The sequence below is a fragment of the Melopsittacus undulatus genome, chromosome 13 (genome assembly GCF_012275295.1).
Source record: "Melopsittacus undulatus isolate bMelUnd1 chromosome 13, bMelUnd1.mat.Z, whole genome shotgun sequence".
NCBI lineage: Eukaryota > Metazoa > Chordata > Aves > Psittaciformes > Psittaculidae > Melopsittacus > Melopsittacus undulatus.
This window is the reverse complement of record NC_047539.1, coordinates 146,276-159,546: the sequence shown is the minus strand read 5'-3', so window position 1 is coordinate 159,546 and position 13,271 is coordinate 146,276. Positions and strand designations below refer to the sequence as shown.

The 13,271-nt window shown below is 41.8% G+C and overlaps 1 protein-coding gene across 6 annotated transcripts in view; it reads right to left on the bottom strand.

The window, feature by feature from the left end:
• The window catches only part of COL26A1 (collagen type XXVI alpha 1 chain), a 208,518-nt gene that overhangs the window by 171,271 nt on the left and 23,976 nt on the right, over positions 1-13,271 (bottom strand). The window lies entirely within an intron of this gene.

Sequence of the window (13,271 nt, the reverse complement as noted above, 5' to 3'; positions counted from 1 at the left end):
GGAGACCTGCACAATCTGCCCCAGACAGGAGGAACAGTTCTGGAAGGATGTGGGTATTTCACAAAGGCGGTACCCCAATAAGGATGACAGCAGCAAGGCTCTCTCTCTGTACTGCAGCAGAACATGTGTTTAAAACCCCTGTACAACCCCCATTTGGTGACTGTCACAGATCCCCTTGCTGGTCTTCCCAGCCCTGGAGGAACCAAGGCTGTTGCAGCTCACTGACCAAACAACTCAACTGAACCAAACAACACAAGGAGAGATTTCATATTTTAAAATGACACAACTTCTTAAGTTTTTTTTTACCTTCAGATTCTTAACACTCACAGTACCCCCTCTGCCCCTTCACTGTTAATGCAGCCATCCAAAGACACTGAAATCGGGTCTTTGCTAGGGTACCCAAGAGGCTCAGGGCTTGCCTGGGGCAGGCTCAGCAAAGGTGGAGACTTCTTCCCCCTGGGCCAACATAATCCCCAAGGCTAGAAAACGATCCCCATAAGATACTGGGAAAATGGCTAGGTTCATATTCCCCCCCCCCCCGTGGATAACCAACTACCCCTTCCCCCACGGTGCCCACCTCCAGAGCTTGCACACAGAGATAAATAGCCCCTGGCTGGAGCCTGCAACCAGACAAGTTTAGACTGCAAATGAAGCACCAGGTTTTTAAACAGCCACTGCCATTAATCACTGGAGCAAATCACACACAGAGGCAGAAGTCCAGGCTGCAATGCAGTTCAATGCGGCCTCCCTAGGGTTACTCCACAGCTGCCCCCCCGGGTGTCCCAGTCCCAGAGCTGGAGCAGGAAATGGATTAGCACTCTCCAGGTCCAAAGGGCGCTCAAAAGGTCTGGTCCAGCAGCGCTGGGCTGCCCAGCCGGCTTAGTAACAGACAATATTTATTTACAAAAGGCTCTCAGTGCCTGGAACTGGGAAGTAACAGAACCCCAACTGCCCTTCCCTTTAGTCTCCCCTTACCCTTAACAAAAGGAATATCTTCCCTTCTCCCCCCAAGAAAACATAGACTTAGGACAACTCACCCTATGATGTTGAACCACTCAGCCATTCTGCTGACAGGCAGTTCTCAAGAAACTTCTGCTCTGCCCAAGAGGGTAACAGAAAATGCACTTACACTGTAGTCATCCATCTCAGTATAGCTACAAACTGCCCCAAATTCACCCTTTTTCAGGGGAAGCAGAGAGAAGCTGTACACATAAACCACTAGAAGGTTCTCTGAGGCTCCAAAGTCCTTTAATCGGGGTGATCATCCTCAGCTGTGTGTGGAGAGCCAAAGTGGGGGCAGCTGGACCCTCACCCTGGCAACTTATTGCTGTACCAGGCCCTGTGCTGAGGGCCTCGTTCAGCCTTTTGTCCCATACACACTAAATTTCCTCTCCTGATGGGTTGGGATAGATCACTTATCAGTATTCACCAGCATCAAACAGCTTTCTGAGCCATTCTCCTGGCTTGGGTTAGCCCCTTCAGAAGCTCTCTGAATCTTAATTGTCCAAGATATTTTATTTTTGGTTGCACGCAAAATTTGCTGCTTCAGCCTTCACTGACTTTGCAAGACCCTTGGAGTTATTGAACACAGGTGATTAGACAAGACATGATTCTGGCAAATTATTAGAGACATCTGTAGGAAGCTGATGTTCTTCCTATTTCATGCACTGAGAGAGCAGAGGTCAAATGACTGCTCAAGACTGCAAAGCGCTACAGGCGGAGCCAGAAATGGAGCTTAAGTCTCCAGGCTCCTGTTACTTCTGCCCTGTTTCGAATGCACACTTGCTTCTACTCTCTATGGCTAATTTAAAATGAACATGAAGAATTAACTTCCAAGCTGGTTTTGGAAAGAGGGGGGAAAAAAAGGGTGATTTTGTCTACTGTGAGAGGAGAATTAAAGAGGACATTTCATTTTAGTCCTTTGGATATGCATAATATAATCAAGCACAATAGCAGTAATAAATGAATATTTTTCCTCCCCATGGTGCTTACGAGTGCAACATATTCTAACAACTTCTCAAAACTATGTTGATAAATTGGAAACACAGTGATGGAAGTAATGAAGACAGCCAACAAAAACATACCCCATTCTATTTATCAGAAGGACCAGCTTTGAGAAGAGAACCCTTAAAATCTGAACAGTCCTATTCTTTTAAAACAGACAGAATATACTTCACAATGTAAAGCTACACTTTTTATGCCTGTGCGTAAGCATGATCATAAAAGGTTTGCCCAGGCAGACAGGGCTAAATAAATGATTTGCATGTATTTTACCGGTGCAGATCAAGATGGAAGAGGCAGGACACACACTAGAAAGCCTTGATGCATGGAACCACAAGGGGATATAGCAGAGGCAAGGGCCAGGTTTTCATTTTGGCAACACTATTGACTTTGAGTCATGAAAACGTGGTCCTTGGAGGGACCCACACTGCTCACCTGTGCAAGTGACAGCTTTAGTGTCCTGTCAGAACATGTCATCTATCAGACACGTGTAGGCACATGGGGTTTCACATGGTCTGGAGTGGTTTTCAGCTTCCTAGTCCACTGGGCATAGCTGATACATCACATATCTGTGAAATCATCTATTATTTCTTTAAGCATACACACCACATACAAGCCAGCCAATAAATGAAGTGGGGGGCAATACAGACAATAAAAGGAACATTCAAAGCTTAGTCTGATTTCTGTTCAGTTGCAAAGGAAAAAAACTGGAATGATACAGCAAAAGAGGGATTTGTTTTCTACAATGGTTTCAGTTTGAAAGGTGGCTCAGAAAGGGCAGGAAAGCAAAATCACAGCTGCAAGCAGAGCCCAGCTCCAGAGCTGCAATGGCATCTCAGTGGTCCAGCACAACTTGCAGTTCTACAGAAGTCAGTACTTAGCTGAAAAAAAAAAGAGCCACAATATTGTTAGAATAATGGAAAACAGATTTTGGAAAGGCCACCCCTTGGAGTTTGTGAGTGCACTTTTCATGTGGATAACTAAGTGGAAACCAAAGGAAAAGCAGTTTTGTTCTAGTTGATAAGACCATGTGGAGCTTTAGAATTATGAAGTGTCCTTTTGAAGTAAGAATGAAGTCACTGATAAGACCATCTAAACCCAAAACGAATTTGGATAAACCCCTTGTAGCTTCCTAAGACGCCCATGTTATTTCCCTGTGATATAACAAAGCAGTCAAGGAACCCTGGAAAAATTGCAGAGATGGATAAGATGTTAGTAACAGGAAGAGTTCGAGACCTCTATTATAAATTAAATTATAAGATTTCTAAGGTTACTGTAACACATCTATTACTGGGGAGTCAAACTGTGGTATTTTTTCTTTTAAGGCAGGAGGTAGCTAATGTGTGAAAATGTCTTGAATTTGACCCAGAATGAATCAATCACAGCTGAACTCAAAATGGGATATAACTGAAAAGCCACCACACTTACACAAGCAGCTTAGCAGACAGTAAACGTGACAGACAGTGGTACTGTGTGAAGTGTAAGAATTGATACAGAAGTCAGAACTTGGGCAAAATCCATTGATGAGAATTTTCCCTGAGCGAAGCACTTGTGTATTATAAAGTAATATTCTGGATAAAGGAACTCAGACTGAAATATAATTCAGCAAATGGAAAATGTGGTGACTCAAGGTGGAATTCTGTGTATTCCGAGCATTACTGTGTCCTAGGAAAAATAATTTATGTCACCTTTGACATCAGGCAGCAATTCTCCTGACTGGACACACACTGAAGCATGGATCTGCACAACTGCAGGGAGTTTGTGAACACAGCCTGATCCATCAGCCTCACCAATGCAATAAAACAGGGATTCACAAAGGTGTGATAAATCCAAGGCAAAAACAGCACCAGGTCTATTTCACCTAAAACTGCCAGAGTAGAAACACATTCAGAGGTAGCCAGGAAGTAGCAAGAGTTACTTACTTCCTCTTCCTTAGTGCTGCTAGAAGGCAGGATCTATTATAACACAGATTACTATTGGCACAAATCTTTCTGCCTTGTACTGAAAAGACCTCAAGACAGAAACTCCCCATGCTCATTTGAAAATGTATTCCAATGCTTTGTGCTCTGTACTGGTAGTTCTTAACATCTAACCTCAGGTTGTTTAGTTGCAATTTAAGCTCTTAATGTCTTACTTTCTCCATTACAAATGTAGAAAACTATTCTTCCTCCTTTTGAACAGAGTACTTCAGAGTACTTCGAAAAATGTTTTAAAACCTCTCCTTGCCTTGTAGAGCCAAACCAATCCAAATTCCTTCAGACTTTCTGATCCTTTTTGGTATTCTCCTCTGGACTTCCCAGTTGTTCTATGTCTATCTCATAGTATGGTATCCATAACCTATACTTCTATGCAATACTTCTCTGCCCTGCTGAGGATTTGCCTTTTTGACATCTGTATGTCATTGTTAGTCCATGTTTAGTTTGGGATTCTCTACCTTTCCTGCAGAACAGCTAGCCTGACTTTCCCCCATCCTGCATTTGCTAGTGAAAATTAATCCTGCCAAGTGCAGTGCCCTGCAGCGCTCCTTAATGAGCTGCATCTTATTTTATTCAGATCCTATCACAAATTTGTCAAGACCACTTGAAATTTAAATCCTGCCTTCCAGTGTTCTTACATTCAGTTCCAGCTTTACCTCATCTACAGATTTCATAGGCATGCTCCCTCTTCCATCACTGAGGTCACTCAAGAAAACGTTGGGAGGTCTGTCTCCATGTCTGTGTCCTTGAACTATGCTCCTGTTCAGTCACCAAGGGCTGCCTGCTTGCTTGATGCTGTGCAGGACATGAACACTGAACTTACAAATTCTCCAGATCACAGTTGGTCTTGAACTTCTACAAGTAAACAAAGTACTTTATAACATAGTGTGGAAGGAGCGACCAGATCCCAGGCTCCAATTTTCAGTGGAGTCACAGACTATAGGATAGCCAGATTCAGTGGGATCCAAATTCTTAGATGATTTGAAAATCCATCCTAAATCAGAGAGTGTCTCTGAATCTCAGAGAAGTAAGGGCTTCCATGACCAAACAATGCTTCAGTTTTAAGCTCCAGCCCTGAAATCCTCTTACTTGTTTCAATTCCTCATGGACCCAGGTTGCCTGATGAGCAACCCAACATGAATGGAAGTCTGAGTTCCCTTTCTGTACTGTGCGAGTCACATAGATGGGAATGGGGCCACCCCCTTTCTGACAAAATATACAAAGTAAAAGCACACAAAACAGGTAAGAAAGGATTTATGGAAATAAGCACCCTTTTCCCAGCTCCTGATCACCCTGGAGGCTGTGCCACCTGCCCTGTGGAGATAAGGAACAGAAGAACTAGGGGAATATGGAGTCCCCTTTCTTCCACACAGCAAATACAAATGTTCCATTCTTACATTTCCAGCTTTTATCGATTGTTTTTTTTCCCAGTCTCCTAGGAACTCACCCTGTGGGCCATGACAATGAGGCCTAACCACAAGAGTCTGCTTTTCTCAGCTGGTTTTCACAGGCCCCTAGGAGTTGGCTTTGGTCCTTCAGAAGTTTGTGGGCTGCAAGATGTAAATTGCTCCACTGTAGCCATTGTACAGGGCCCATCACCTCCACAGCATAATTCTGCCCAGTTGTTACCTGAAACTGCCTCCACTATTTTCACCTTAGGTGCCTGCAGTTAAGGTGGTTTAATAACAGCAATATGCTTTCTCACTCTTCTCTCCTCTACTGTGTTCCACAAACTCCTTACCTGCCAGCCATCTCTCTTCACACTGCAAACTCCTTGCCAGTGCCTTCCTGCACCACGTCTGCCTGTGCTGGACCCTACCACACAGGTGGCAGGACCTTCTGTTTCCTCTTTACTGCAGGTGTTTCCCATGGTGGCTTTCGCTATCTCTGTGCATAACTGGTAAAGAATCAGCCACAGCCCAACTGTCATACCTCTGTTTTCCTTACAGTTCTATATTCACCTTATTCTGCTCTAAAGCACCTTGCATCTAGATTCACAGGAGCTCACTGATAACTGACATTACATATTTATTGAAGCATTCATGTGAGCTTCTCCCTTCACAGTCTTCATTCTTTCCCTAAGATCCTATTTTTCAAATTAAGTCTCCTTGTTTTTACAGACTTTGTTTCAATGTGATTAATCCCCTTCATTTATTTAAAATCATTTAAAATCACAGCAAGATTTTTTAAACAATAACCAAAGTTCTTAAGTCTTGCTTTATAACTCAGTGCTGAAAGTTGCAGTATTATTCTTATGTTCTCTGCTTTATCCCCTTAATCATATCCTTCTTAGGTAGAGTGAGAGTACTGAAAAGAGCACTCTGAACAAGAACTCACCAATGTTACATATAATAACAGTAACCTCTTTTGATATACACTCTGTTCTTACCATAATGGAACCTAACATCCTGCTCAGTTGCTGGGGCCTTTTTTCTATAGCTGTGTGTTAGGCTGAGAACTCAGTGAATTATTTAAAGAGAACATTCTCCAGATTTATCAGTTCACCTTTCTGAACATTTTGCTCAGTTCATTCTAAGAGGAGCAATCACTTAAGTAAATCTTAGCACTGTTCAGTGGCACTGTCTAGCCCTTTAGTTGGCTCTCTATCTAATCTCTCTGGAATCTTCAAGATTCCTCCATGGAAGCAATAAGAAGGCAGCTAAGGTGCTAAGTATGAAAGAATCATTGCAGGTATTAAAGGCTAAAGTCACTGCAAAGCAACTGGATCCAAGTACTTCTTGGCTATGCACACCTACAACTAATGCTAGCTTAGGTACTCACAGTATACTCTATTGTCACCAATGGATACTGTATCATTAGGTGTGGTATCCAAATGGCCTGGTATCCAAAATCCATCCCTCTTCCAGGGCCTCTGGGAGGTTTTGTCAGACAAGTCTAGTCTGAGCACCTTCTTGAACTGGTTGCATGCAGGTTTCCCTCCTTGGTTCTATTTCTAATGACTCAAACTGGAACCACTAAATTGTACTTTACAAATATCCACCTCCTTGCATAGAACACAGATCTCTCCTTCACCACAAGACATGCTCTTCATTTCCCCCTATTTTCTATTCTGCTTAAGGGAGATCAGTATCTCTACAGATGTAAACCCAACCCCTAAATAATCCTCTGGGATTACAGGGGTTTGCAATCCCTCATGCCACTGGGTCACAGGCAGAAAGGATACATGGACTGTCAGCCTACACCCAGAAAGAATCTGGTTGAACCCCGTGAATTACCAAAGCCACCAGGCAATCTCTCAGTGCTTCCCTTTACAACAGAGAGTTTAGTGCTTTGTTATATATATCATGGTTATTGTAAGGAGAATAGAAATGGAACAAAATATTATGGTATAAACAGTAAAAATAATGAAAGAAGAGAAGAAAAAGTTAAAGCAGCGAGATCAGACATAATCTAAAGAGAGAGGTAAGTTGTTCTTTCTTGGCAGAAAACAAACAATAAAGTCTGCAAGATACTATGAAACGTTTAAACTGACTGTTGCCCCAAAAAAGAAGGAAAAGCTCTTGACCAGACAAAGGAGATTTTTGGTATTTTATGGAACGGTAGGACAAGACTATTGGCCACACTGTGTGCCTGGAAAGAAGTGGCTCACAGGAAAACATTTTTTGGCTCAGTTGATGTCTTGAGTATTTCATTCTGAGGTTGTTGTAGAAGGTCCAGTACAGTAGTCCAGTACAGTGCCCCAGCTGCAGGGTGATGCTCCATTCCGCATTGAAAGCAGGTGGTGAGCTGCTGCCTTGCCACTGGAGCACTGTAGATCTGCCCCAGATTTTCTGTGATGATCCTTAATTGATACTTGCCTTTTTTCAGCTGTTTTAAGAAAATGAGATAATTCTTTTCCATGTTCTGAGCCTTCCCTGAACTGACTGACAATAGATTTCCAGAGCTGAGCTGTAGGTTGGGCAGAGAGTGAGTCTGGCCAACTTACAGAGGAGGCGAGTGGAATTTGGAAAAGGCAGTGCTGCAATTCTGGAGCATCTCTGAGAACAACCATAAGCCCTGGTGCAATGCAGTTTGGGTTAGTGACCTCCTGAGGTGCAGTCTCTGGCTGGGAAGAGGACAGCAAACACTCCTGATAACCCAATGCATTCATTTCCTCAGTTTTGAAGCTGGGTTAGGTAAAGAACTGCATTAACTGAAACTCTCTACTGTGTTTATTAATTTTAAATGGCTTTGAGATACAGTTTCTTTGAAAGTCCCTATATAAGCCATATCCATTGTTCTGTATATATTTGCAGAAGATAACAGCTTCATTAAAATATGCTGTGCTATTAACAGCAGTAAATAGCCTTAAACCTTAAAATGTAACACAATTAAATAAGAAATATGATCCTAAGGAGGTTAAGCACAATCAACCACTGACATTTACATTTGATTTGAATTAAAAAACACACACACAGAGGGAAATAAAGGGCCTCCATACATACTTGGATAACAGGAAATCCCCTGGATGGAAAAATAGGGAATTTAAGAATGGAGAATATAAAGGTCTAGTTCAAATTAAAGATTTTATGACTGAGGACTCCATTAAATCTTTGAACACTTTCAGTAAAGAGTTTGGAATGATTCCAGTCCAATTCTTTATGTTCTCACAAGTGACAGATTATACTTCAAAACTTCTATGGCAAAAGAAAGAATGAATGGTTGCATTAATCTATCTCAATCTGGAGCTTGCTAATGAAATGAAAACTGTAACAGTCTGTGCTTATGTGAAGCACAGTATTTTTATAACCCAGCTCAAGACAACATCACCAACCAAGCCAAAAGTAGAAGACTTAGGTTTCTACATTATTAAAGAACAATAAAATAATGACCCACTTAATACTACATGATCAACAATCTATACTAAATACGAACTCTTTAATAGTACTCAGTCTACTCTGCTTTTTAGATTTCCAAGACATTCCTCATGGTGTTTAAAGTAGACAGGACAGCACTCTGCTTCTATTGCTAGCCCTGCCTGAAGAAACACAAGGATCTTCACTTGCAGCAAGTCTGCAGTTGCAGGTCACATATAGAATCATAGAAACAACTAGATTGGAAAAGACCTTTAAGATCATCAAGTCCAACCATTCCCCAGCACTACAAAGGCCACCACTAATCCATTGCACTGAAAGCCTCATCTACAAGGGGTGTGAACACTTCCAGGGATGGTGACTCTAGCACTGCCCTGGGCAGCCTGTTCCAATGTCTGAGCACCCTCTGGGGAAGGAATTGTTCCTAATCTCCATCTAAACCTCCCCTGGCACAGTTTGAGGACAATTTTTCTTGTCATATCACTTGTTACTTGGAAAAAGAGACCAGCCCCCTCCTCACTACATCCTCTTTTCAGGTAGTTGTAGAGAGATGTGTTCAACAAAGTACTTGCCTAAGTGCCAGCCTGGGTTGTGGTCAGTTTTCCTTTGTTCCTAAGAGTCAAGAGACACCAACTGTAGATAGAACATTTTTTAAATGGAGAATCATTGTCAGACAAAAACAAGGGCAGAAGCTGGTGCAACGTGTCAACTAAACCCCAATTTAACTTATTTAGATGAAAGTGGTTCTCTTTTATATTACACATCTATTTTGTGTTGAGCTTCTCTGAACTATTACTGAACTAACACTGTGTTATGATGGATAAAATGTAACGTCTCCAGAAGTTTTGTTTAAAGGTGTTGATCTTAAAAATGGCTACAGCCTTCTCTGACATCCTGTCTTGCAGACTCAGCCTGGAAAGCAAGAATTATTTCTGCTCCTTTTTTCATACTGTCAACACGTATGTGTATCCATAAGATATTAAGGAGGCAAGTCAAGCACTGCAAGCTAATGTACTACCTTTCCCAGGTTTCAAAGGGAATAGAATCAAAATTATCAAGACTCAGGATTTTTAAGTTGAAGGCATAAAGTTAAATATTCATTACTGTATACAGGTGCCTAAGCAAAGGAGATCTTGTTCCAGACACCTCAACACATACCAATTATGTTCTATACTAATTTACGGTATAAATCTGTTGTCTCTAATGGCATCCTGCCAAGAGGTAATTGAGCCTTAAAAGAAAATGAGTGTGAGACATCTGAAAAGACACCTGATTTGGTCCAGGATGTGAGCAGAAACATAATGCCTGGAAGGACCACAGGGTTAAGGAACTCCTGGGTTTGGCCATAAACTCCAAAGTAACACGTAAGTCAAATCAGAGGATGAAAATGAGAGAAAACAAAATCTTCTTGTCAGCAGGATCTCCTCTCCTATAGGACCACATGGCAGTCCTAAAGACAGTACATGCTTTTTTGCCTGCTTCCTATGAAGTCATTGAGGGTCTGGCCTTGTGTGAATAAATAGATCAGAGAGTGTTAATAAATGCAGGCTTCTTGTAGCCCAAGAGGGGCGGCAGACACCACAGCTGCCAGTGAGAACCAAAACTTACTTTGAAATCCTATATTCAAAACAAAGAGCATACAGCTCTAATACAAAAGGTTCCATGAGCCCTGTGACTCAGAAATAACAATTACCCTATGACTGTCTCATTTCAGTACTCTCTAGTCTACCACCTATGAAATCATTTTACTGAATGTAAACTAAGGTTTTTCACCCAGCCCAACAAGGCTGCCTTGCTCTTTTCTAAATATAAAGGGTGCCCAGCACATCCCAGCAAAGTATTTCTCATGTCTCTTTGTCTGCTCTCACAAACAGGTATTGAGAACATCATATTTAAGAGGTCTGACTAATGGTGTAACTACCTACATGCCTTAATTCAGTGTACAGTAGCAGAACAGTACAGTGTACAGAACAGTAGCCAAAAGAAGTGGTCCCATCCTTGTCCCACTTAGCCACGTCCTCACTGGTCCTCATCACCTTCTTTCTGTCACACCAGGTTTTCATGCAGTTTTGCAGGGAACAGGCTCAGAAAACTGATTTCAATTTAATGAATTCCATCTAAACAGGTCATTAGTAGGAAGCTAGATGGAGAGCTGAGGACATGAATGGAGGCAATACTACTCCTTAGAGTAGGTGGTAGTACAAATTTACGTCATATGTAAAAGACCATGCATCCACAGGATAAATTAAGAGTCCAGGCTCTGTTAACAGGCAGTGAAGGTTCTCCTAAATAGATGCTTCCAGTGGGTAATTCAAATACTAAACCAGAAGCCTAAAATTAGACAGCAGGAATATGGCGAGACCATAATGTCCCAGTGCTATAACTCCCACAAAGAGCTGAGGCTCTATTTACAAATGCAAACAGTCTTGGCTTTAGCAGAAATACTTTTGCTTAATGTCTTTTTCCATGGAAAAATTGAAACTTTCCCCTATGAGGGGGAAAGAAGACCCTCTGAAGGGCTCTCCTGCTAACACAATAAACATCTGTGGGTTCTCTCCTCTCAAATGCTATTTTTTCTAGGGGGTACCTCTTTGATGAATTAACAGTCCCAGCAGATCATGGCAAACAATCCCACATACCACATCTTAAGAAATGGTACTTCTTGGAACAGATCAGATTGGTCTGCCTTAACACAGGCAAGTTAACACCACATTATCAAATGCACTGAGATCACCAACCTCTATCAGATGATCTGCTTGATCCTTTTCAGACACAAAAGAAAAAAAAAAAAACAAGAAAAAAGCTTGGATTCCTGACAGAAATCTGAGTGCTCCAGGCTGGAAGCAGTAGGCTTGGCCACTCACAGCCCACCCACCTACAGATCAAGATGGACTGGAACAACCTCCTCCATGAGCCAGAAAAGGGAAGGGGGTTGGGAGGTGGGAGGAAGAGCCTCATATTTCATCTACCACTTTTAATAGAAAACAGAATGTGGTGGGGGTTGAAAGAAAAATGGCAAATCGCTGGAGATCCTAAGTGTTGACCTTACAAGTCAGAACTGTCAATCACACCATGTCCCTTCCAGCTCATGCTTGTTGAAGAAAGGAGGCAATGGACTGGCACGTTTAGCCACTAGGTGTTACTGTTGCTCCACAGAATGTGATGAGAGCAACCACTTCTGAATAAGCAAAACATCTATTGAGACATCACCTGCAGCTATATCATAAGATTTAAATCGTAGAAACTAAATCCTACTTTTGCATTCATGTAGTGTGATCAAAAATCAGAGCACTTTTCTGTGTTCTTTTGTGGGGGTCATGGAGACAGACTGCTGTTCCTTATGTTTTGTTTATATATCATTGCATAAATGGAGCAAGTCAAATTCATCCCTTGGGAACTTCCTCTGACTTTGATGGAGGTACATAGGGAGAATTGAGCCCCTTAAGGTGTCACTGAGTTCATGTCTGCTGGTCAGGAAAACACATTGGCTGCTGAGTTGTCTGCCTGCTCTGTGACTGCCCACAGCCTGCAATGACACTTAGAGGCATTTTAATTCATCTTAGATATGCTGTCTGCCAGGTGGCTTCCTGAGACAAGACATTTCACCTTTCTCTGTGTTTCTATACAATGGAAATAAAGATCTCCATCTCCTCTGGGAAGGACCTGGAGACCACAGATAAATCAAAGAGCTGTAGTCCTTGACAATCTGCTGGCATGAACCAAGCATGAGGTTTTGTGTGAGCTTTTCCTGTTGATTCCAGCATAGGTTTTCTGAGAGAGGAAGACTGAAATAAATGTTTACCAATCCCTAACAGCCAGTTTTAAGGGAAACTCATGCTAAAGAGCAGCACTGCACCCATGTCAATGCACTGTAATGTCCTGTTTCTGTTTGGTCTTTTTTCATAGCTTCACAAAACTTTCTCCAGAGGACAGCTACATTTCATACAAATCTTCATCATTTACTTAATCAATTAGGCTTTGAACCTCAGAGACATATCCCTTCCTTGAGCTTCTGAAGCAACAAGCTTTGAGTTTATTAATGTTTAGTAACAGGATTCAGTGCACAGAAAGGAGCATTTCTTCAATTCTTGTATTCTATGCCTTGCCACCAAACAAACCAGTAAAAATAAACAGTTTCTGCCTGTGTCCACTAGAAAGTTGTTTCTGAACATACACAATAAATGACATGCAATGCACCACAAGCAGGCAGAGCAGTCACTCTCATGGTTAGCCTTTACCATGTGGTGCCACTTCTAACCAAGGCATTATTTTCACACACAAGTTGAGTGCTCTAGGGTATGCTTTCCCAAGTTTGAAAACATAGCTACAATATATAAAGTACCAGTGCTGAGCCACAAAAGCTTATGAAAGATTTTTTTTTGTGTTGTTTTCATAGGAAAAATGTTATATGCCACATTAAAAGAAATATAATGAAAACTTAAAATACTGTTCTCCAAAAGAATGAATGATTTGCAAGTGA